This window comes from Meriones unguiculatus, chromosome 6 (genome assembly GCF_030254825.1).
Source record: "Meriones unguiculatus strain TT.TT164.6M chromosome 6, Bangor_MerUng_6.1, whole genome shotgun sequence".
Taxonomy (NCBI): domain Eukaryota; kingdom Metazoa; phylum Chordata; class Mammalia; order Rodentia; family Muridae; genus Meriones; species Meriones unguiculatus.
Genome location: NC_083354.1, coordinates 100,959,058 through 100,985,810, shown reverse-complemented (window position 1 = coordinate 100,985,810; position 26,753 = coordinate 100,959,058). Strand labels below are relative to the sequence as shown.

Here is a 26,753-nt window from a genome sequence, read left to right as displayed (position 1 = left end):
TTTCAGCTACTGCTCGAGGGCCAGGCCTGGATTACTGCTGCCATGCTCCCTGTCGTGATGGTCAAGGACTTGAATCCTCAGAAACTGTTGCCTCAATCATGGTGTCTTATCAGAACAGAAAAGCAACTAAGACGCCATCCTACCTGCTAAGATAACACTCCCCAGAAGTCTCCAGCACGCTGGGCCACACAGGTTGCAGTGGGCTCTCTCCATTTGAGCCAGGAAGTCATGTATTACCAGTAATATCTATTTCTAACCAGTAGGTATCTTATTTCTTTTATCAGAACATTGACTAGTTTAGAATGTGCTATTGAATGTTGCAGATATATCCAACTAATATTGCAGAGTGGTTAAAACATCTTGAGAAAAACCCTTGGAAGTCTCCTCGTCGTGCTGGGCAGGTTTGCCTTGGTTTTGTGCCAAGCTTTTACTATACTCTTCCCGGTTAAAGCTTCCAGCCAGCCTTCCGAGAACCCTTCCCCCTCAGTAAGTTCCGGTGACAGCTCACGAGTTACACGTAAGTAGTCCATACCGCTACCCCTTGTCACCTTCTAAAACATGGTGTGATTTTATGTTCTTGACACTCGATGCTTAGGGTGTGCTGACTTCCTGATAGCCGCCTCCCTGTCCCACACGAGAGCAAAGACTCTATGAAATGAACGACTTTGCTTGGAAGTATCACAGAAATTAAGATGCACACCTTGCAGGTTTCAGGTACTCAAAAAATATTTGTTAGCCAGGCATAGTGATCTGTAATCACATCGTTTGGGAAAATCATGAGTTTCAGACTAGCCCGGAATATATAAAGAATTCTAAGCCAGCCTGGGCAACATAGGGAGACCCCACCTAAAAAGGGGAATATTGAACAAATTTTCATATGTAGTCAAACTTTCTACTTGACTTTTCGCTTTCCACAGCTATAATGTACTCTGGTCAAGTGACGATGATGACTAAATGAATCTTATAAAATCCACATTTATCTTCCTGAACTTTCTCCTCTTTAGTTTTTGTCTGCAGTACTATAAAATGTAAAATTAAAAGTCTGATCAATCATTTCTCTTGATATTCCTTTGATTTCCTTTGGTGGGTTGGGAACTCCAGCTAGCCTGGAATTCAGTAGGTTAGTCCAGGTTGACCGGGAACTTGTAGTCTTCCTGCTTCTACTTCCCAATATGGTAGGAATGAGTATATGTCACCACACCCAGCCCTTTGAAATATCTGAGGACAGTTTCGCATACATTTACGGCCACATATTACTTAGTCTGAAGGTATTTCCTGGCTATGTTTGAACATATAGAATGCCGGCCCTGGGCTGGGTGTTCAAACACATATAACCACGATTTTATCTCCACAGTGGGGAAACTTGTTTGGTTACTGCTGCACTTTGAAAAATTATGTGACCCACTGTTATAAGGAAGGAAGATATTAATTACTCCATATTTTAAATGAAATCAATCAAATTCATTGGACTTTGATCATTTACTGTACGGATTTTGGAAACAAGAGGTAAGAGAAATGGATTGTATCCCCAAGTAGCACTCTAAGAAACTTTGAGATTGTACTACACAGCAGAATAGTTAAAACTAAGCTATATGGTACTCATCATAATTGCTTTGTGTGTGGGGGGGTGTCTGCGATAGGTAGGAGCTGCTCACTATGGAAGAAGGATGAGCTTATTTTTCTCAGGTGTCTGTGGTGAAGAGACATCAGTTCAGCCACCCAAAACCATGAAAGAAAATCTCAAATGTTTCATGTTCGCAAATGGAAAATAGTGAGCTGTTGGAAAATAAACACTGTTGTTCATCTCCCTAAGATCTGAGACTGATCCACCATGAAGAGAAGATGGGAGCCACTTCTTAGGCCCTATTCTATTTCCCACACCTTTGTTCTGTGTCCATCTAGCTCCTTTTTATTCAACCACCTCAAACGGAACTTTCCAACTGAGCTCATGTTAGGGGTTTGGGGGAAGGGAGTCTATTTAGAACAGGGACCAGAAACAGGGAGAGCTGTCAGAATGGAGGTGGAAGGAGCAGGGGAAGGTTTGGATATGGACAGTATTTGGGACATAGGAGTAAGGTCTAGGAAAGGAAAGAAGCAAAAATGTCCTCTCACTGTCACCTTGAGAGAATGAATCAAGAGTGATACGAGGATGATGGCCAAAGGGAGCAGACCAACTTCCTAACCCCCAACCCAAAATTTCAGATCTGAACATCTCTGAACACATAACAGTGTAAAAATAAATCCAATCTCACATTCATCTCAGGAAATAGATTGACTACAAGATGTTTTCCCAAGCAGGGCATGGTGATTCATGCCTGTTATTTCAAAAAACAGAGATGGGGAACAACAGGCAAGAATGTGTTATGCAAAGACCCTGTGTCTACATAGTATGACACTGCCTCTAAAATAAAGTGAAATTTTTTTTTAATTTTTTTTTTTTTTTTTTTTTAGGTTAAGAGCAAGAGCACAGTCTGCTCTTCCAAAGGTCTTAGTTCAATTCCCAGCAACCACATGGTGGCTCACAGTCATCTATAGTGAGATCTAATGCCCTCTTCTGGCGTGCAGGTGTGCATGCAGACAGAACATTTATACATAATAATTATTTTATTATTTAAATCAGTTTTATTTAAGAATGTCCAACAATGATAACACTTATTTAAAAAATAAGAATAAAAGCATCCAAGCACAGGATACAGAAATGGAGCAAACAACATTCTTTTTTATTAATTTTAATTTTTATTATTTTTTCACAGTTTATTCATTATATATCTCGATTGAAGCCCCCCTCCCTCAACTCTTCCCAGTCCCACCTTCCCTCCCTCTTCCCCCCATCCCCTTCCCCTGTCCACTGAAAGGGGGTGGGGGTTCTCCACTATTGTCATCTGCCCAGAGCTAGTCTCATCAGGACTGCCTGGATCTTCTTCCTCCATGACCTGGCAAGACCGCATCACAGGGGAGGGGGAGGAGTGGTCAAAGAGCAGGAAAATGAGTTCATGATAGAGGCAGCCCCTTCTCTCCTCACTCATAGATTCACATGGAGACTGAGCTGCCAATTGACCACGTCTGAGCAGAGGGTCTAGGGCCTCTCCATGCATGGACCTCAGTTGGTGCATCAGTGTCTGCAGGACCCCTTGGGCTCAGATCCTTTACCTCTGTTGGTCTCCTTATGGAGCTCCTGTCCCCTCCATGTCCCTCTATCCCTACCCCTCTCTTCCTCCATAAGACACCCTGCACACTGCCCAAATTTTGACTGTGTATCTCAGCACCTGCTTCTATCCACTGTTTGATGGATCCTTTCAGAGAACCCTCTATAGTAGGTTCCCATCCTGTTTCCTCTCTTCCACAGCTTTAGAGTAGCTAACAGATATGAGAACTTCCACCCTCCTTTAGACACCTGAGCTCACTGGAGAACTCTGCTTCCAAGTTCTTCTGCAAAGCACTCCATAAGCTCAGTCTGTGTTCTCAGCCTATCAGCTTCAGCTCAGGTTTCTACTCCTCCAGATCAATAACAGAGGAGTGCACACACCATACAGCATCCGCAGCAGTTGACAGAGGGGGAGGAAAGTATAAGCATTTCACTTAACACATTCAACTAAAGCGGCCTTCCTAAGAACAAAACTCAAGTCTTCCAAAAGAGGTGCGTGTCCTTTGATGCAAAATCATTCGTATGGATTGAGGGACACATCTCTGCAAGTAAAAAAAAAAAAAAAATACATATCCATTTTACACCACCAAGTCTCTTCATGCACTCGCTCCTTTTCTCACTCATACTAGCCTTTCATGCCTCAGCAACATCATCAATCCTACATGAGGTTTCAAAAGTTCAGCCTTCTGGTTCCATATTACAGGCTTGCATTCATAGCCTTGATACAACTCTATGAAATATAGAGTAGGGGATGAAAATGGAACACCCACCATCAGAGACGAAGCCTGAGCAGTGTGATGACAATTTCTTGGATGAGAAAGCAGATAGACAGAAGTATTCCTATGGCAGAATAGTTATAGCAATGCTTTCAACGAAGTGCTACTTCCACGAACATTGGAAATGAGATGAACTACGGAGATTAAATGAAGTACAATTACTTTTGTGTATGAAGGAAGACAAGTGTTAACAACAAAACCAAAAGAACCAAACACCATGACATCATGATCTCCCAAATAGAGATTTCCTAAGGAGAAAATTCATAGGGTGGGATTCAAATTAAAATAAGAAGAAAAGAATGTAGTTCTAACCAATGGTTTCTACTCTGAACGTGTAAAGAATACATTTAACAAATCCAATGAGAGATTACAGAGAAACCTTCTGAGATCAATTGTAGTGTTGGTTTACCAATTAGGCAAACAGCAGTTCACTTTTACCCACTCAGTATTTAAACTTATAACAAAACTTATAAAATTCATTTAGTTTTTCCTCATTTTCTAAGGAAAAAAAATGTCAAAAATACTGCTGAATATACCCCACACCAAGCAAACCAATCTGAAAATTTAGTACATATTTATTTTACAATATATTTACCATGAGTTTAGAAAAAATTTGAACCCCACCATTTTATACCTACTTACCCTACCTACCTACCTACTAACCAACCAACCAACCAACCCCCACTGCCTACATTCCCCAGCCAGAGGGCTCCATGCTTGAGTCAAAGCCTCCATTAAAACCCTCCTCGCCTGACCCTGCATGATGCTGACCCCCATCCAAAAGGGGTACCAGAATTAGAACCACTGTAGGATTTATTTCCAGAACCAAAAGCCTGATCTGGCTCCCTTAAAAAGAAATTCTTAAAGACCAAAAGCAGAAATCCAAGTACAACCACAACAAATGGCATACCCCTCAGTTACCTTTCTCAGGCATGAAAAAAAAAATTAAAAAAGTGCAAAATCAGGTTTTTCTGAGTTCACTATCTCAGCCTTTGGGAGAAGTCATTTGGTCCCAGAATGAACTCAGTTTAAACTGCATTTGAGGGAAGGATGGAAAGGTCCTATGAGCAACCTCGAGTTGTGTCTACAGAGCGCAGGTTGAAAGGCAGTGTTAAAGAAACCTGGACACCAGTTCTCCTCACAGACACAGGCCCAAGATCACTTCAGCATGTTTAGACAATGTCCAAGCAAGACAGCTACTTAAGACCTAGCTTGTTACCACTTACGCCACCAAGATTTCCTGAGACACCGTTTTTCACTCACATAGACACCTCTGAGAAAATGGCAGCCACAGAGCCTCGAGTGCCCTGTTCCTTGTGGCTTATGTTCCCTTTTCTTAGCTGTTGACAACGCCTCCAGTATGGGCAGCTGCCTGTCTCCACATGCCCTCCTTGAGTCACAGAACACCCAGGCTTCTTTTGAAGCAAGACCACAGAGTACAGCATTTTCCCTCTGGGGGGTTATTATTGCTTGTTCAAACAGATGTGTGACTGACTGTTCTTCGCAAAAACTCAATTGTTCCTTTTGTGTTTGTTTTCTGAATACTGTGAGGAAGAATAAAAGAGGTTTAACAGGGGTTTTCATGTTTCTTAGCAAGAGAGAGGAAAGCTGAAATTGAACATTTTCAAAACTCGAGAAATAGATGTAGCCTTTTACTTGCTAAGAGCCCTGATGTATGGATCAGATTCTCTTTAACATCACAAGTGTGACAGAGTCTATTACCAAAGTGTGTGTGTGGAACACATGCCCTCCATAGACAAATGTGGATATCACACCCCATAGCTAAATGAAAGGACTATTTGTGTGTATGTTTTTCTCTCCCTTCCCATTTAGTCTCTGCCTTACACACTGACCTTAATGCCCCTGGGTGTCAATGAAAGTCAAGCATGCTCTTGCAAGCAAGCAATTCTTAAGACAAACTAGTTCATCTGACCCATTCCAGCTTCTTAATTACTATGCATTCATTTTAATAGGAGAGGTTACTTGTTTCATTCAGCAGGCTCCGGCAGAAACAGCTTAACAAAACTGATTGCAGCATATCCTGCAATTAACATTTACTGTTCTACCTGCGCCCCAAAGCAGACCCCTAAAGCTAGTGGTTAAGACAGAGACAGTCAGCTTTTGCCCATTTCATTGTGTCCATTGTTTAATTTTTCCATAAACTGTGTATTTGCTTGAGACACATTTCAGACCCGCTTTGAGTTTTGTGCACCTGACACTCTTACTAGCCTCAGAAGCACTCAGTACCAAGTACTACTCAGAAGTAGCCTGGGAAGACCAAGTTCAAAAAGGGAGGATTTTTTTTTTTACTTTTATGAGCATCTGCTGTGTGCCAAATCACTTTTTTTCATTTCACATATTATTAAAAACGATCTCCACTGATATGTTTATTGTTATCTCCATTTTATAAATATGAAAAAATTAGATTAGTGCAAAAAGTGAACCTCCAAGAAGTCATACAGCAGTGAAGTATACATAGAGAAGAAGCATACAGTAGTGAGATATTTGGTGCATTCAGATATTCGTGGCTCATCTACAGGCCCGGTACTCACTCCGTGCCTGGGTATGCCACAAAGCAAGGGGCAAAGAGCCGCCTTCCTTTCTTTCTCTGTGAACACAACCCATAGCCCAGGCCAAGAGCATGCCAGAATCAAACACACAAGTGCACATTATCTTCCATGGCAATTAAACTGAATTAGACTGAAAGCAAAGCCTGAGCGAGAGGGTTTTTTTTTTTCTTAGAAGATTCACCATCATTGCATACAGCATTCAGAAATAATTCCCCTCATTAAATTATACCATACTAGAGTATTTTTCTTCCCTGTGTGTGTTAGAGAGAATAAAAGCATTCTTTGATTGCCTTAGAAATTAAGTGGACAGACTTTGCATAAATCAGATTACTTTTCCTGGACTCCATCTAATCAGCTGATGAACCAAAGGAACAGTAACACCGACATCCCCCAAGCAGGGAGGAATTCTGGGCATCAGACAGCCTTCTGATATCAGAGGCAGTTTTTCATTGTTGTTGCTGCTAGGGTTTTTTATTTTGTTGTATTTGTTTTTGTTTTGTTTAGTGTTTCCAGCTCGCTGACTTGACCCTCCAGATTTTAGTCTTACACATCCATAATTCTGGGAATGAACTCTTCTCCAAGCCCCCTGCCCCTACACACATACCACCCTGCTGACCTGTTTAATATAGAGAAATACAAACAGCAGAGAGAGAAAAGTTAGAAAGATGAGCAAACACACTGAAGGAAGACCCGATGGGAAGGCTAAAGGACTTACTCCTCATCTAACTGGGACTGTAGAAGTTTTCAGATAAACCAGGTGTCTCTCTTCAGAACTCAGGCTTAATAACCTTGGATCTCCCCACACAGGAAGCAGCAGTGTGCAGTGGGAGCTAGCTCCCCTGTTGTCCTTTCCCCTTTAAGCTGGTACCCCTACCCCAAGAAGGAGCTCTTGAGGAACATGTAATTAGTTGGAATTGGAAGTGTGCCTGAGTGTGGTGATCTCATTGTTATAACAAGAACCATCAAATTATCCTGGCATGAAGACCCAGAAAAGGTGAAATAATGCGCTGGGTAATGAGGCTGTGGATTCCAGACCCTCGCTGAAGGCACCTTCATGTTCTGAAATTTTATTGGATTTTGGATCTGTCTTCTTCTGATGTAATGCACATAAAAAATTCCCCGGGGGTTTTAAAAGATAATGCAAGATAGATTTAAGGGTTAAAACAGAAGGGTGGGGCTGGAAAGATGGATCAGTGGCTAAGAGCTCAGGACCAGGGTTTGGTTCCCAGCATCTACAAGGTGACTCACAACTGCCTATAATTCCACTTCACCCTCCAGGGACCCCTGAGTGTATATTATACACATAAACTCACCCAGGCACATACTTGTAGAGATGAAAACACTATCTAAATAATTCTTTAAAATGGAAGGGGATGTTGAGCGAGGTGGCACACGCCTGTAATCCCAGCACTTAGAGAGGCAGAGGCAGGCAGATCTCTGTGAGTTCGAGGTCAGTTTGGTATATAATGTGAGGCCAGGACAGCCAAGGGTGCAAAGAGAAACCCTGTCTGGAAACAAACAAACAAACAAACAAACAAACACAGAAGGGAGCAGAGAAAAAGGAATAGGATAGGTATGGTGTGAAAGCAGAGGGAAGAAATTCTGGGGGACTGAGGAAAATCAGCTACAGTGTGGAAAAAAACCAATAAGGAAGAGGGAAAAACAAAAATGTATAATGAGCGTGTGTGTTTGAAAAAAATAATGAAACCCTTTACTTTGTATGCTAATCCAAAGTTTAATAAAATCCATTTAAATAAAATAACAACCAATAATAGTGGCATTTAATAATAATAAAAAGGATTAAAACAAAAAGCACCAAGAATCTGAGCGTGATGACACATGCCTGCAATCCCAGCACAGGAGGCTAAGGCACATTGCGTACAAGAGAGTCTAGATCTAAAAAATTTAGAAGAGGAACAGGCAGGGAGGAGGAGAGGAAGGAAGCGCAGAAGAGGGGAGACGATATTGTAATCTACAATCCTAAGTTTAGTTTCAAAGACTCTGCTCACATAACCGGGTCAGTCTGAGCCTGTCTGAGACTGGCCGAGCACTTGCCCATCTGCTACCAGGGGACGGAAAGGCTGCTGCCCACGGAACTGTTTCAAAAGTGGCTTTGCAAATGATGGACGTTTAGCGCACTGTCTGGAAGCCCTCCCACTGGTGTCAAGTTGTCTCTGTCTTAGAGGGGCCCAGCTTCCCTGCCTAACTTGCCCGCACTGCCGGTTTTCTTCCCCATGCTCTTGCTTCTGCTGAGATTCCACGTCTGCTGTTCATCCGCTCAGCGTTCGTTCAGTCGTCGTGAATTCAGTCCCCCTCCGAAGCCCCACACTGTGGTGGCTGTCGGGAATGCAATGGCGAGCCAAAGATAGAATCTCGTTGTCCTAATACCCGAAGTACTCCAAGAGTGCAAAGGGCTAATGTGGAGAGACGTTCCAAAAATTACTGACGCAACTTCTGATGTGACTACATCGGCCTGGCTAACGGCCTGGCAAGCGGTCTGTGCTACTGCAGATTTCTAGAACCCTCATGGGAGTAGAGCTTTCATGAGCACAGATTTCATCAAGTATTTTTTTTTATTAACTCTTCAAGAATTTCATGCAATTTATTTTGATCATATCCACCTCGCACCTTCAGTGACCTTGTGTTCTTTTTTTAATAGCCCATCACCAGCCCTTGTTCCCCTCAGGCTCTTACACTCTTTCTACCCCTTCTTCAGAGATGGCTCCTCAGCACTGGAGAGAGGGTGTGATGGCATAGTGTAGGTGTCCCATTTGTGGCTGAGCAGTGAGTGGAGATTCTTATAGACAGGATATTTTCACAGGAGATATGCAATGTGAAATAGGTCTGCTCCCTCCTCACTTCCTCCCTCTCTCCTCTTTCCCACTTAACAAGGACATATGTTAAGGGCAGAATATGAGTGAAATCAGAGTGTGTGCACACTTACAACTGACTGCATTAGTAAAGGCATAAGAGCCACACAAATCCACACCACAGCTAACTCCAGCAGGCTCCATGAAGGAAAGACACATGCAGGAAGGACATGGGGAGCTCACACAATCTGAAGACTCCCTCGAGGCACCAAAAGCAATCACCTTTACTCCACTTACAGAAAGTCAGGCAGTTACTGCATCAGTCTCAGCCAATATGAGAAACATTGTGATTCCCTCCTCAAGATGCTTCATAAAATGTCTGTTATCCCCTTCCCCAGAGGGGCTGATCTGTGTGGACTCACCGACTATTCAGTGGCTGTGAGCAGAAATGACCATCCCTTTCTGCGGAGCCTGCCGCAGAGCAGGGACTATGCCATGAGTTTGTCTTAATGACTGCAGAGGAGACTCCTGTGGGGATCAGTATGGCACATAAATACTGATCCTAAGTCCCAACCCAAGAGGATCTGGTTCATTTGAGGTTTGAAATGCTCTTGTGACTTTCATGCGCAATGAGGACTGGGGACCTCAGGCAGGTGTGGTTTGGTTTGGGGCCACTCTGGTTTCACATCTGACCCTCACCCAAAGCTTTTGATGTGTGCAGCTACATTGCCTGCTTTTCTGAAGGCTGTACACATTACAAATTGGATTCTGCCAAGAGTGGTCCAGCTTTTTCTTTTCTGAAACGCGTGTTATTTACCACGCCTGGCTAAGCATATTTCAAGAATCACAACTTTTTGAAATGCGCTGAGGGGGAGCAATAAAATTCTGGGTTTGGGTTTGGAATGGACTGAGAGTTTGAATCTTCCAGCTCAGTCTAGGGGTTGTAGAGGAACCACGATTAGCTCAACAGACAGAGAACAAAATAAAAGTGTGTAGTTACAATGACTACAAATTTGGGACTGTAATGATGAAAGCTTAATATTCTATCTGAATTCAACCTTAATGAGCTGCAGTCGAGGCCCATCAAGATGCAATATCCTCAGTGGACTAACCAAAACTTGAAAATCCTAAAGTCATTATTTTATGAAATGTAAAGGCCTTAGAAACACTTCACATACATACATATACACACACACACAGCAAATAAATGAGCATTTTTAATTATATAAGCCGCAGAGTTGATCTGAGAGCAACATGAACATAATTGTCTGAAAAGCTGTCTGGGGACTGAGGTCAGGCTGGGTCATGGCAAACACACAGAACTCTGTGCCTTAGAGAGAAGAGGGGAGGGGGCATCAAAAAGAGGGAGAGTGGAGAAAGAGTGTGAGGAAATTGGTGTCTAGTTGGCAGTGAGCAGAAGGGTTTAAGAAATGTGGAGGAAGCTGGCCAGCTGGAATTTAGAAGTGACAATGGATTGATACAGTGGGATCTATCATAATAATAATCATCTTGGCGGTCATCTACTCACTCACGAAAGGCAATCCACTCTCTTCCTCAGGCCAGGAAATGTTTAAATTGCGGGTGAGAGACTGTGTTTTAATTTGTAGACGTGGAAAAAACACTAAGTTCCTCAGTAGGATGTTGAAAAGGAGTGATTTGTGAAGCTTTGCTGCTAGGTAGCTGCAAGATGGAAGGGAAAGATAGAAGCGAGGAGGACTGGGTCAAACAGCAGCTGGCCTGAAGCAGTACCTGATGACGGGGGTGTGAAAAAGGCATTTTGAAATAAGGATTTACAGGAATTTGTCATTGTCTATCTATCATGTAGGTGGTAAAGAAGAAGACGATGAGTCAAAATTATTCCTGGGCTGTAGGTGGGGGGGGGGGTAGGGGAGGATTTAGAAAATGTGAAACCTTGAGAAACACTGTGGGAGATGCCAGGATCTTGGGGCCCATGTTGCAACAAAGGCATAGAAAACAACTAAATCCAGCTGTTGTCCCTGTGGAAGGATCTAGAAGCACCTGTGCATTCATCACGTCACAGTGAGTTCTCTATAGATAGTAAGAGCTAGCAGGACAAGTGCTTCCCCAGGGATAGAAATTCAAGGCAAATTCAGTGATACTCTACCCCATAGTTCAGTTTGGAGAATTACAAGTCATAGACTGACCTATCATGATTTTACATACTAGTCTGCTAAGGTGCTATAACAAAATGCCTCTCACTGGCTCGTTTAAACAACACATAGGTATTTCTTTCACACAGTACTGGAGGCCAAAAGTTCAGAGTCACATTTGGTTTTTCCCCGAGACCTGTCGCCTTGGCTTTCAGGTAGCCTTTTCCCACTGTGTCCTTGGATGGTCAGACAGTATACCCCTAGCATCCTCCTCCTCCTCTTCTAAAGATACCGTCATATTGGATTAAGACCCATATCATGATCTCACTGAGCATTACTAATCTTTAAGGCCTTGTCTCTGAGTGCAAACACACTCCAAGACCCTGAGCCTAGAAATTCAACATATGAGTGCTAGGGAAAAATGACTAGCTTCCTAATAGTCCGTGTGCTCTCTAGTTGTTCTCTTGGAGATATGCAGTATTTGGGAATCAGAAGTTAAGTTTCAGCATTGCTATGAAACCTAGCGAGATGTTTCAGTAGATAAAGGCACTTGCCGCTAAGCCTGATGGACCAGAGTTCAATTCCAGGAACCTAAGTGTAAAAGGAGAACGCTAACCCTTCACGTTGTCCTCTGACCTTTACATGCACGAGTGTGCACACACATGTACATACATACTCACATGGGCACACAAAAGGTAAACGTAGTTTAAAAATTCAAATGCCACTGAAAAGTGGTTTCTAAGTTAAAGAAAATCTCTTCCAAAAATGGAAGGAAATTAATTTATCATGGACATTGTAAGAAATACATAGCTAAAATACACATTATGAGACTAAACGACTTATTTTTTTTGGTTTTGTTTTGTTTTTGTTTTTGTTTTGAGACAGGGTTTCTCTGTGTCTGCCTCCCTGAGTGCTGGGATTACAAGCATGCACCACTGCTGCCTGGCTTACATTACCTGTTTTTGGTCCTATGGTTATCTTTAATTTGTAAGAAGGAGGAATAAGGGCACTGCTTCTCGCCATCTTTGAAGCTCTGACTTCCACTGTGGCCTGTGGATAGCCCTCCTCCAAGCACTTGATTCACCCGTGTGCTCATGTTCTTCTGCCTTCCTTCACATAGTATGACATGCCCTACCCTGTGCTGTCTTTAAGATACAGAAGAAAATATAGGCAAACAAGTGTCCCCACGACGTCACTTTTGTAATCCTCTTTGAAGCTCAGACAAGCCATACATCATCACGGTAACACGTGACAGAGACAAGATGACATCTGGCATGTGATGCCGGAGAGGGTCAACACAGAAGCCCTTGCCCAGTCTCTAGGACTTAGGAAAGTCTTCCATGAGAAAATGGCACTTCTGTAGCCACCCAGAGAGTGAAGCAAGCATATTCCAGTCAGACAGTGACCGTGACAGCTCCAGGTGTGAAGGAGTGAGCCAGGTCCTTCAGGGCAGTTGGAAGAAGTTCCGTACACCAGGGGGCATTGTAAGAGGTCACCAGAAGAATGAGAAGGCCAGTGCACAGGTATGCATTAGAGAATTCATGGTCTCCTCTGGCATGGCGAACTGTGGAAAGACTTTAACTGCCCACTGATTTTGATCAGACTTGTACTCCAACACTTTTACTGGGGCTACTGTGGGCAGAATAGATGAGACAGATAAAAAGGAAGACAGTCGTTAGATTGCTGGAAGAGTTAAAAGTAGATAAGTTGATAATATTGGTAGCAGGGTCTTGACTATAAGGAACAGTGAGCTGAGTGGCCTCTAGTGCTACATCAGACTCCACAAAGCACAGTAAAGTTTTCTGCTCTATTTTGTTCACTGATGTCTTAAACGCCTTAAGTATTACCTGACACATAAATATGAATTAGACAGGTATCTACTTGGTGTAGGTAAATATCTTAGGGAATAGATATGTGAGAGAGAGAGAGAGAGAGAGAGAGAGAGAGAGAGAGAGAGAGAGAGTTATTGTAGCAGAGTGTCACACAGCCCAGGCTGATCTCAAACTCACAATATAGCCAAAGATGGGTTTGAACTCTCAGCCTTCCTGCCTCCACTACCATGCCTGGTTTAGAAACATGTTTCCTCACAAATATCTGTAGCTCACAGCTTGTTGAAACTGCAGATGTGAGACCCATGATATGAGTTGAACACATTAGCCAGACTTAGGCTTAGGAATCTGAGAGGCTTATGGTGCTGTTTTCTGAGACAGGAAACAAGAGAGAGCAAGGCACCAACTTCTACATTTTACTTCCCACACTTCTTTACCATCTCAGTGGAAATGTAGCGAAGTTGGAGAGAGTACCTAAGTGATTTCTGGTTTAGGGATCTATGACTCTTTAATTTTCACATGACACATATGATATTCAGTGTGGTCATGGTAGGGAACAGTAAGGCCAACAGCATGTCAATAGATGAGTCTGGAATGTACCCTGCAGACACTAATTCGTTCATTCTTATTCACTCTCTCTCTCTCTCTCTCTCTCTGAAATCGCCCTGTCATTCAGTCTGACCTCACACTCATGATCCTACCTCCAAATGTATATCATCATGCTTGACCCTGTCAATATTTTTAATATCAACTTGATTTAGCTAAAACAACGTCATTATATTTGATGGTTCAAATATGGATGTTCTATTACTCTTGACCTTAAAGCAAGATTTAAATTGTATTTTGTGTGTGCGCCCATGTGTCTGCCTGTCTTAGAGTTTCTAATGAAGCAATGAAACACCATGACCAAGAAGCAAATTAGGGAGGGAAAGGTTTAGCTGGCTTAAACTTCCAAATTGCTGTTCATCATTAAAGGAAGTCAAGAAGGACTCAAACTGAAACCTGGATGCAGAAGTGGATGCCACGGAGCGGTGCTGTTTATTGGTTTGCTTCCCCCGGTTTACTCTGTCTTTATTTTTATTGAACCCAGAACCACCAGCCCAGGGAGGGAACCACCCATGATGGGTTGGGCCTTCCCTCATCAATCGCTAATTAAGAAAATGCCTTACAGCCAGATCTTGTGGAGCCATTTTCTCAATTAAGATTCACTTCTTTCAGATAACTCGAGCTCATGGCAAGTTGACCTAGGACTAGCCAGAACAGTGTGTTTGTGTTTTGCTGAGTGGAGGTTTGCATATATCTGTATATGGGACCAAAGGACAACAGTGGATGTCATTTTTCAGGCATGGTCTACCTTGGTTTTTCAGACAAGGACTTTCATTGGACTGGCTTGCAAGTAGGCTAGGCTGGCTGGCCAGCAAGCCAAGGAGATCTGTCTCCACCCTCCAAGTGCTAGGATGACACGTATATGACAGCACACCCAATGTTTTAATGTGAGTTCTAAGGGTTGAGTCATGTCCTCATGCTTGCCAGTAAGCACCTCACCTGTCTTTCTCACCTTTAAGTCATGTTTTGGTGGAAATTAAAAAAAAAAAAAAACAAAAAAACTGAACAATGACAAGAAATAAAAATGAAAAAATACAGTGACCAATGAGCCAGATGATAGTCTCGTTTTGTTTTTTTAAATAATAGGCACAACGAGAGGGATGTGGTGGTGTATGCTTATTTAAATCTGTGTTTAGCACTGCAGGAGACAAGTTCCCTTTCTCGTCCATGACAATGACTTACTGTTGAGTGGAAAGCAGCAGAAATGCTTGGTGTCTTTCTTGCTCTCTTTGTTGTTCCTGCTAGTGACTGAATGATGGTGTGGAAAGCATGTTGTTAAATGTGCAGGCATACAGTAGACTAAGCATAGTGATTCATAATCTTCGCAGCTGGGAAGCTGCAGTGGGAAGAATGCCGTGAGTGACATAGCCTGAGATACATAGCCAGTCCCAGGCCATGCTAGGCAACATAGTAAGGTCCTGTCTCAAAACAAACAAACAAACAACAACAACAACAAAAACCCTACCGATCAACGGATTGTTTCATTAATTAAAATAAGTCAATGTACAGATGTGCAGAATGTGAAGCAAAAGTTAAGGTGTTTGAAAGGAAATTTAGCTTTAGAATGTCTGATTAAAGCCAGGTGTGACGACACCCACTTAAAATCCCAATACTTGGAAGTCTGGGACAGGAAGATCTTCAACTCAAAGCCACCTTGGGCTACACAGTGACACCCTCTCTCATTAAACCAAGAGGAAAGAAATGATCTTGATTTTTCAGAGAAGTTATAATCAATAAAAACATAAACTCTTTAAAAAAATCACAAGAAATAATAAGATTTAACTTTCCTCTTCCAAGACAAGGATTCCTAAAAACATCTCAACGCCTGGCTATTGAGATGGCTTTTCTCAACTTTACTCACATATCTCTATACTAAAAACACTGCCTTTAATTTACATATGCAATTGGTATTTATTGACTCACATGATTTCAATCAAAGGAAAATGCGCTTCTTTCTTGGGCACCTCTTATGTTTAGGAGATTCAACATTCTGGGGTGGGCTTCCTTATATCCATTTCCTAACTCTTCATTACTGGGCATTGTTGTGCTTTTCTGAAGCGGATACGATACAACTCTGTCTTGCAAATATTTTAAGACAGCTATTATATTTTAAGTATTTGGGTTCTTGGTCTGTATTCCCAGATGGAAGGAAATTAAAACTCGAACCTCCTTCTTATCACTTGGTTTCCTCGTTGGTGGGTTATTCTAGGCACTCTCCTCCTCCTGAACTGAACAGATCCCCAGACAGAAGTCACATGGTAATGCACTGCTTTCAGGTTGGAATACGATTCTGGTTCAGGAAGAGATCTGTAAGCACAGGCACTGTCAGAGCCTGCTGAAATGGGCTAGAAGTTTCAAACCTCTGGGAGTTTCTGTCTCTCCTGGGTTGAATATGTTAATTTAAAAACAAGATTATAGTTTTTCACCTTGTTTTCTGTAGGCAGTCTCTCTCTCTCTCTCTCTCTCTCTCTTTTTAATCAATGGGAAGATAGAAAATGAAGCATTTATTTTAAGTAAAAAATTGTGTCCTAGAATTATTTAACTTGGTCTTAAAATCCTGATTAGTCTGGAGCAGATAAAGACCCCTGGCACCCATGGCCTTGGGCCTCCCTGGGCAGGAGGCCTGTGATGGCCGATGTCAGCACACTGGCAAGAGGAGTCTGAGAAGCCAGTTAGGTCAGGAGCCGCGGGAGCACGGGAGAAAGAGGTTACCCAAGCTTCCCTCTGGGCCAAAGGGACATGAGAATTGCACGAATGTTATTCTTGGCTTGGATCCTTTCTGTGATTTCTTGGGTTTGGAAAGGAGGGGAAATGCTAGATTATTTCCCACAAAAGGGGGTGGGAGATTTAAAAAAAAAAAGACCCTATGCTATAAGTTACAGGAGGACACATCACTCCAAACCCTCTCCCTACTGGGAGGAATACAAGCCAGCGGGAGTCTTGAACCTATCTACAAGGCTGCAGAGACACTGGAGTAAGGGTTCTGCCCATCCCCGCTGTAGTAACTTGGGGGTCTGCGTTGTTTGCCACTCTGGGAAAATGACAGCAGATTGGGAAGATAACTCATCTTCACTGTAGGAAACACGTCCACCAGCTCGTGCATGGGTACAGTGAGTGAGCTGGGCCTGCCTTCTCTTTCTCTCCTCTAGTTAGCCGATGCCCAGAGCCTGATCCAAACGAAGTCAGCCACAGCCTCGGTGATCACATGACCAAGGTACTAGGAGCATGTGAGTTACAAAAGAACTTCCAAATAGAAGAGCCTCGATAGTGAGAGGATGTCTCTGCCGTTGTGACAATTTCCTTGCCTTTAAACTTGCCCCATCCACTCAACAAAACACCTATGAATTTAAGACTCTTCTGCCTTAGAATGCAAGCGAGCAACTCTATAAGTGTTCCTGTAACATTCTCTTTTGGATTCCTATTGCAAATTCCTTTCTTTGCAGGCCCCAAGATATTTTAAAGCCACACTTTGTTTTTATGTATAGCAATACAATTTACATAACAAGTAATACCTTAATAGTTATTTGATATAGTTTTATACTAAGGGAAGGGGTCATTTTTCAAGTTAAAAAGCCCCTCCACCCAGAACAAATTTTAAAAGCATGTTTTCTAAGTGGGTTGATATGACACGTGTTCAGTGATTAGTCATGGCTGATTCCTAGTGCACTAATAATAAAATTTAAAGGCAAGCCCAACTTTCTGTCTCAGAAAGAGCACATGTTGGATTCTTTGGGGGATGTAAAGATTCTTGCTACTTTAATACACAGAGCATTGAGTTTACATGTACACCAGGTTAAAAAAAATACTAAAAATTGAAATTAAAAAAAAAAGTTAATTTCATTAGGTATCTCTTTGAACACTTAGCAATTCTTCGCTGGGAAGGAAGTTCACTGTTTTATTTGATGTTTTGTGCCCAGGTTTCCTGATCGAGGCTCTGAGTTTGTTTTCCTTGCGGATCTAGGTCCTACTTGCTTCCCTCAGCTGAGATTCTATGGTATCTGATAGAATGAAGACTAGGGGAACACGAGGAAATGGGTCATGAATGGGGCTCCCATGAAGTCCCTCTCCTTTTGCCAGGTACCTTGACTTCTGTATCTGCCATGGGTGTCAGTTGAGGGACCCTTAGCCAACCTCTCCTCAGCTAAGCTGACATGGACAAGTCCTTCCTGCTAACAGAGCCAGTCCTCTTCCAGACACTGCAGCACCTGCTGGGAATTCGCAAGAGACACGCAGGATGAGGCCTGCTCCCTAGACTGGGAAAGGAGAAAGGCACTCCTAAAGGCTCCTCCAGGAGGAAGCATTTCATTTCTAAATGGCCCTACAGTAATTGAGGAGCAAAAAGGAATCCTGCAGAGTTCAAACAATTCTTTGTTGAAGTGCAAAGCTCAGACATCATAATATGGGAAAGTAATGCATTAGTTTATTTTTCCTTCTCTTTATCCTCACTCCTAGCCAAACTACTCTATTTTTTCCTCAACTCAGTCTGAGGGAGAAAAAATGTGAAAGCTATTTTCCCAGCAAAACTGTTTCTCACCACATCCCCAGCTGTATTTATATATGCCTGAAGCAGTGGTCTGCAAGAACAATCAAAGACTTTGAAAATGTCCCCACTATTTTGTCCCTGGGTGGTTCTCTGCCTTGCTCAGGTTTAGGAACAGGAAATAAGAAGACCCATCCCACATCTACATTCATAAAAAGGTGCTGGAGCAAAGCCCCAATCTTAGGAATTCTAAGAAAAAAATGAAAGGCTCCACCCTTACATCCTATCCAAGGCACTCAGGAAAGTTATTTTACAGACTTGTTCTGGGTCATCCCTCTCTAAGCCAAACAAAGCACATCTGTGTGTGGGTAGCATTCATCACCCAGAGCTTCTCAAGTCCAAACCATCCCTGCCTCCCACTTCCCATCTATTCCTTGTCTCCCCCCCCCCCAACCCGGGAGGCCCTGTACCAGGTTTCAAGGTCATTAGCTCAGTTAGCCTCAACAATGTAACAAAAGAATAATTATTTCCTTATTTACAGAAACACTGACTTAGATTAGGTCAGAGCACCCAGCTGGGAAAGCAATCAGGGCGCAGAGCCGGACGCCGTGACATTCAAGTCCGCATTCTCTGCCACAGTCACCCTCCAGGGTATCTCCATGGCCTGCTGAAGCCAAGTTCCTTGCAGTGTCACTGGGCCAAGATGGCAAATGGGATGGCCATACTTTCCATCCCAAGGGGCCACTCACCCCACTCTAAGTGAGGGCCCTGTGTCTTCTCTGAGAACACTCCACTGTCTCTCTCCAGACTCTGCAAGCCACGAAGTTTATTAGAATTTTTTTTTCCCTCCAAATAGCAATCCATTTTCACAATTTGTCTCTGGCAAATCATAATTGTTCTGAATTCACGAGCTGTAAAGTAGAGTGATTATTTCTTTGTGAGAAAGGAAAAACAGTAGTGTTTCTGAAGGCAATTCATAGCTGATAACCAATCCAATGCTCTGCACTAGCCTAAGCTGCAGTTTTGATGAAGCTACTGACAAAAAGAAAAGACTGAAGAAACTAACCTTTTCCTCTACTGGCACTTGCTGTAGTTAAGACTTAAAAAAAAAAAAAAATGCTGATTTAACAAAAAAAAAAAAAAAAAAAAAAAAGAGGCTTTGAAGAGAACCTAAGGCAGTTGTCAAGCAGGTTTTTCACTCTGTGGTTTCTGGTGAGGCTCTGTAGTGCAGCCAGATTCAACAGCGGTGAGGTCAGTGGAGTCTTCAGCCTGGGGATTCAGGAGCTGGCACCCACAGTAGGAGCCATGTAGCTCCCCTGTGTTCTGGAGAGGGCAGGTAGGTGACTGGGCAATTCTGCCCCCTCTTGGTTTGAATACATGAAGACTAAAGCAGGGCTGCTGCCTCCGATCTGCGTCCCAGCATAGCAGGGCTGGAGCACCGTAGCATGCTCTTCCGGCTTTCTGGGCAAGCAGTTCTAGGCTACCGGCTCACGCAGAGGGCTGCGTTCACTTGCACTTTTGCTTATTTGGGAGCTCTGGTGTTTAGAGACAGTCTTGTGTATCCGAGGCTGGTCACAAACTCTCTGTGTAGCCAAGGATAAGTTTGAACTCTTGATCCTCCTGCCTCCGCCTTACAAGTACTGGGATTATGGGAATGCACCACCACACTCATTGCAAGGAAACTAAACCCTTCACTTTAAGACAAGTCACAGCCCATTGTTAGTCTCAGAAAGATCCTCCCTGGATGGGAATAGTCTTTAAATTTATCATTGCAATCTGTCTTCAAAGAGCCTATCTTTCTCGAGGAATGAAGAAACTTCGTTTCAAAGAGGAAAAGCCACATAGTTAGAGATGTGCAGAGGCTAAATGATGCCAAACTTTGTTATTCCAAATGCTGCTTGTTTTTCTAGGCTCTGGCCCTTGCAAACCAGTAAAAAAGTCGGGGTCGTTTTCAAGTCATTGCTTTGTATGCAGAGAAACAACCAACAAGCCCAGGGCACTGTGGGTAACTTGCTCTAGGCTTTATAGAAGGACCCCAACTTGAAAGTTTACTTCCTGTTATTGCCCAACAATTCCCGCCTGGCGTAACATATTTTCCAAAATCTGCTCACGACTATGATTTTGTAAATAAAAAATCTCTACGTGATGCTAATATCTGCCTGTTTGTGTTTTGTTCTGATCGATTTAAGGTCTCCCTCGGTAGCCCAGGCTGGCCATCAACCAGTGATCCCTGTTTCTCTGTGTCCTAAGTGCTAGCATTGCAGATGTATGCCATCACAATCTAATGTTGTCTGGTTTGGGCTGGCTTTTTGGACACAGGATGTCAAGTAGTAATGTGTAATTTTGATGTTACTGCATGGATTCTGTATGTGTTCTTGGCCATCAGCCACTTCAGTGTTCACACACTTTCAGAAGCCTGTGGATGTAATCATACAGCTTTTCTGTGCCCGCCATTGCAATGAATAATGACACCAAGACCTTTCTATTTATTAAAAGCTTCAGACACTGTACTTGGGCAGATACTCAGCCATTCTAACCTGACAATACTGGCCTGGTCTACTTCTCACCATGCGGCCTGTTATCTACCATGTTAGTCTTGCCCTAGCACCAGCTTTTTCATCTGCGTCCCAATGGTGACTCGCTCTCTCGTCCCCACTTGAGACCCTTTGTCTCTCTCTGCCCAGAAATTCTGACTCCTAATCCTGCCTCAGCTTATTGGCCATCATATTTTTTTAAATTTTCTTATTAAGCCATCATATTTTTATCAAAACAAATCAGAAGGCGATGGAGAACAATGTTTACAAAACATTCTGACAGAAGATGCTTCATAAACATGACAGGGCCAAAGCTTGGCCTGTATTCAGATCTGCACCAGCACAGGCATCAACATTTGGATAATACAAGGATGATCTTTACACAGTGCACAAAGACATCTCTCCGACATGTGGAAGATAAAGTTGATACATCCTCTGAGCAGGAGCAGGGACTCAGAGTGATCAACACATTTTGGCTTTAGCTATTAGTCCAATTTATTTAAATTATTCAAGATTATTTTTAAATCATGTCAAATCAGAATCCCAGCACTGAATGTTGCAACAGAGGGCTGATATCAGACATGTCTTTCTCTCTCATTATGTATTTTTATTAAATTTGCCAATAGTCCCAAGGAAAAATTTTTATGTTATACCAAAATATTATTCTATGAGCTAATTAGACTGGGAACCATCAAGCTAAGCAAAGATCACTCTTTTTGCCTTGCTTCTGAAGATGTGCTAAGAAAGTGCTCTACCTCTAAAGTAACACAAAGTCAACCTTGTAACCAAAAGCTTTTTGCAGCTGGTACGGTTTCAGGGTGGTGTTCTCAAAGGCTCATGTGTATGAAGGATATGGAACGTTTTATACATGGAACCATTCTGACACACATTCAGCCATAGATTCGGAGCTTGGGCCAAGACCTTTGCTTACTGACTGTCAATCCAATGTAACCAGTCACTTCACTCTGCTGGAGCTAAGCTCAGGCAACTCGTACAGGCATGCCTTCTCCTCCATGGTGGACTGTGTCATCTCAGCCATGGGACAGAATGAACCTTTTTTTCCCTTAAGTTGTTTCTGTCATAGTGATGAAAATTTTAACCAGTACTGTGTTGGACAGTTTTATGTCAACTTGGCACAAGGTAAAGTCACTTGAGAGGAGGGAACCTCAGTTAAAAAAAAATACCTCCATAATCCCTCAGGGTCTTCCTTGCACTGCAACAGAACACCATCTGACTGTTCGTGTCTACTGTGGATCCCATGGACCATGCCCTTCTGGCCTGCCTCACCCACTCATGGCTGCATCTCAGCCTCCAACACTAGCAGGTATTCCCTGGGAGCAGGCCTGTCATGGAAGTCAGTAAGACAGGCAACACTCAACCATCGCACTCTCCAGAGAGGGAGCAGAAACCAAGAAGAAAAACACCCACCCAACAAAGACAAAACCAGAAACTGGAACCTAGATTAATAATCACCCTAAACTCAGATGCCTAGATGCCAGCATAAGAACACAATGACAGTCAGGCCAGTGTGCCACCAGAGCCCAGGCATCCTCCCACAGCAGGTCCTGAATAGTCCAACATAGCTGAAGCACAAGGAAAAAGGTCTTAAACATAGCTATATAAAGATGCTAGAGGTTCTTTAACACAAAATAAATAAATCTCTTAAGCCAGTAGTTCACAACAACTTTTGGGGTCATATATCAGATATCCTGCATATCTGATATTTACATTACAATTCTATAACAGTATCAAAATTACAGTTATGAAGATGCAACGAACCACTGCCTTAAAGAAAGCCAGGAAAACACAAAAAAATTGAAAGAAACAAACACTCCTTTAAAACAGTCAGGAAAACACAAACAAAAAGTTGAAAGAAACAAAAGTGCTCAAAACCTGAAAATGGAAATAAAAGTAATAGGAAAGCCACAAACTGAGGAAATTCAAGAAATGAAAATTTTAGGAATTTGAACAAGATCTATAAAGGCAAGATTCACCAATAGAATACAAAGATGGAAGAAAGAATCTCAGCATTGAAGATATGGTAGAAGAAATGAATACATCAGTCAAAGGAAATGTTAATCCTTAAAAACATCCAGGAAATCTAGGACACTATGAAAATACCAAACCTAGAAATTACAGGTATAGAGGATGGAGAAGAATCCCAGTTCAAAGGCCCAGAAAATATTTTCAACAAAATCATACAAGAAAAATCTCCTAACCTAAAGAAGGAGATGCCTATAAAGGTACAAGAAGCATACAGAGCAGAAAATAGATTGTATCAGAAAAGAAAGTTCCCTTACCATGTAATAGTAAAAACACTAACCATGCAGAACAAAGAAAAAATATTAAAAGCTTCAAGAGAAAAAAAGCAAGTTGCATATAATAATAGACCTATTAGAATTACACCTGAGTTTCTATAGGGAGTCTAAAGGCCAAAAGGGCCTGGACAGATATACTGCAGACTATAAGATGCCAGCACTGAAAACCTTTCAATCACCATAGATGGAAGAAAAAACATATTCCATAATAAAGTCAAGTTTAAATAATATTTACCTACAAATTCAGCCATACAGAAGTTGCTGGAAGAAAAATTACAAGCCAAGAAGGTTAACCCACAAAAACACAGAAAATAAATGATCTCACACCAGCAAAACCAAACAAGGAAAGCACACACACACACCTCACCATCATCACCACCACCACCCTCACTAACAACCACAATAACAAAATAACAGTAATCAATAATCATTAGTCATTGATATCTCTCAATATCAATGGTCTCAGTTCCCCAATAAAAAGATGCAGACTAGCAGAATGGATACAAATACAGACTCCCTCTACTGCTGCATACAAGAAACACACCTCAACATCAACAATAGACATTAGCTCAGAATAAAAGATTGGAAAAAGATATTCCTAGTAAATGTACCTAAGAAACAAGCTGGTGTAGCCATTTTAATACCCAACAAAATAGACTTTTAGCCAAAATTAATCAAAAGAGATGGGGAAGGACACCACATACTCATCAAAGAAAAAATCCACCAAGACCTTTGGTCCTTCACACCCCCTCTCTAGCCCTTAGGTGCTTAGTGGGATGGTGTTTCTTACTTGTCTTTGCTCCACTTGGGCTTTAGAAGTGGGTGTGTGGAGGCTTACGACATAAGGATATGCTATGTGCAGGTCCCTAACCTGACCTGAAGGCTGAGCACCTGTTTGTTTTGGCACTCATTCCACAACTGTCTTAGGTGGAGACTGAGTCATTTATTGCCCCAAAATGCCCTAGGCCAAACTGCAGAGTTCTTGGCTATTGGTTTTTACAGAGCTTTGAAGCAAGGTTTCACTCTGTGGCACAGCCTAGGCTGCAGTTCCTGACTCTTTTGCCTCAGTGTCCACCTGCTGAGATTACAGACATGCTCCACCATACTGGATCCATTTCTGGCAGTTTTATACAGTTCCGTGCTTTTCACCTGATCTTCCTCTGAGTGAGATCAGTAAAATCCTGCTTGCCAGGCAGGCATTCCCTGTAAGGTATGGAAGGCTGCTTACTAAAGGAGGAGGCTCAGCCCCCCGGGTGGATGCTCCCAGGATCCTGCTGGCCCAGATGTTCTCTGGTAGAGAACATCACAGGACAGGCGGTCCAGTACCAGGAAAGGTCCACACATGACACAAAGGGCCACTTGGAGCAGGCTTTCTTTGAAATTTCACAACCAATCATCTTTCGTTTGATTCTCTTACCTGAGAGTAAGCAGCTGTTTAAGTTTTGATCTGAAACATTCTCCACAGGTTCATGTTTTAAGCTCTGTCCCTTCTGGTGTCACCATTTTTGGAGGCAATGGAACCTTCAGGAGGGAGGGCCTGGCTGGAGAATCAGGTATAGGTGGGCCACTGAGGCTCGCCCTGAGCCCTTATTGCTCTACCATCATGGGCGGGTACTCCACCACACACACCCACCACCACCACCAAACCCACCGTGTCTTTCTTGTAACACGGATGAAAACTGAAATTCAAAAATGAATCTTTCCTTCCTTATGTTGTTTCTGTTGTGTATTTTGGCCAAAAATGCAGCAGTAATCAATACAACAATGAGACACATGGTGAACTCCGGGGCACAGAGGTGACAGCAGCTCAGGGGGAGATGTGGGAATCTGTGCACAGGCCTGCAGACGTGGGCTAAGCACACTGGAGGTCAGCAGCACTGCAGGGCAGGGATAAACTCAAGACTTAGTCAACAGGACAAGTACTAAAGCAAAAGGTTTTTCTTAGACACAGACATACACAGACACATAGCACACACACACACAGATACACATGCTCCACATAACACACACGCCGAGAAACACACACAGAGATGCATATCAGACACAAACACACATACAAACAAACACGCACACACCACAGGGTTCAGGAGAATATGCCCCTGCAGATGTAATTAAATTTAAAGTGTTATTAAATATTGTTAATAACACTTTGCTAATATTAAATAGTGAAGTGTTCTTACCAGGAGGTGAGGTCACCCTTGGGTTTTCTGAGCTGTGCTAAAGGTCATCACAGGGCTCTGTTTCACAGGACAGAGAAGACCATGTGAACACAGGGCTGGAGTAGTAGGCCCAAAGCCAAGGAGCACAGGCAGAGGGGACCGGAAGCAGGAGAAGGCAAGAGAGCAGCTTCGCATGGCACCCCCACTGAGAACGCAGTCACCCAAACCGGTGTTTTAGTTTAAGGTCTAGTGACAATAGAGTTCAAATTTCTGTTCTCCAAAACTACATGAGAGAAAATGTCTGTTATTTAATTCAACGGTTTAGTAGACTTTGCCACATGAGCCGCAATTCACTAAAACAGGTTATCTAAGTTTATTAAAGCCCCCCCTCACACACAGACATGCATATACACAGACACAGACACGCACACGCACAGTTGCACACGTGCCTGTGCGAATACACTTCATTGGGATCTGAGAAAAGAAAGCACACAGAGTAGCCTAGAGGAAAGAGAAACAGTATATACGTTTGGAGGACAAAGTAACTAAAAGAAGCCAGAAGGCAGAGGTATACACAGCAAATCCGTGTTTTGATAAATCTAGAGTTGGCTATTCAAGAGAAGTCTCCTGAAAGCATGCAGAACATCAAACACATTCATTGCCTGTGTTAACGGGGGGATCACAAACTATTCTAGTAGAGGGGCCAGGCAACCAGAGAGAACAGCTCAGAGAGAGGTCAGAGGTCAGGGCTAAGGGCAAGTCTCAGAAAACTTGATCAGTATGTTCAGGAAAAAGGATGTCAAAAAGATGTGCTAAGTTGGCCAAACTTAGATTTCCTTCCATTTGGCAAAATTCATAGTAATCTTAAATATAGTATACATAATAACAGTGAATTATGAAAAATAGACACTCATTGTACAGACTGAAATGTCTTACTAGAAAAAAAAATACTCAACCGTTTCAAAGTTCTTATCTGGGTTTAGTGTAATCCTAGCAGTTGTGAAGTGGGCGCCGTCAGTTTGAACCACAGCATGACTTTGGTAGAATTTTTGAGTCTCTAGAATTTCAGACACCCTTTGGACGCAATACAACTTCCTCCCTCCTTTCATCTTCCCTCCATCTTTACTCCGCCTTCTTTCTTCTCGCTTTCTTTCTCCCTTTTCTTTTTTGAGACAGAACATCATTCTGTATCCCTAGCAGACCTAGAGCTTGTCACACCGCACAGGCTGGCTTCCAACTCACCATCTTGCTGCTCCCCCTCAAAGCGTTGGGTACAGGCCTGTGCTGCCACACACGCTCTTCCATTTCTATTTAATCAGCGTCACGGGCATTTCTAAAATTGTTCTCATTATGATGAAATAATCTGCATTTAGTAAAGAGTGTCTCATACCAGAGAGTCCCAGGAAGGCACACAC

General features: G+C 42.6%; 1 long non-coding RNA gene across 1 annotated transcript; it reads right to left on the bottom strand.

Moving 5' to 3' along the window:
• Positions 1-2,873: 2,873 nt before the first annotated feature.
• Positions 2,874-5,224, bottom strand: LOC110553641 (uncharacterized). Its single transcript, XR_002476727.2, has 3 exons — positions 5,148-5,224; positions 3,916-4,055; positions 2,874-3,687 (listed from the first exon to the last, which is right to left on the bottom strand). It is a non-coding gene; the product is annotated as an uncharacterized LOC110553641 (long non-coding RNA).
• Between the last annotated feature and the right edge of the window lie 21,529 nt (positions 5,225-26,753).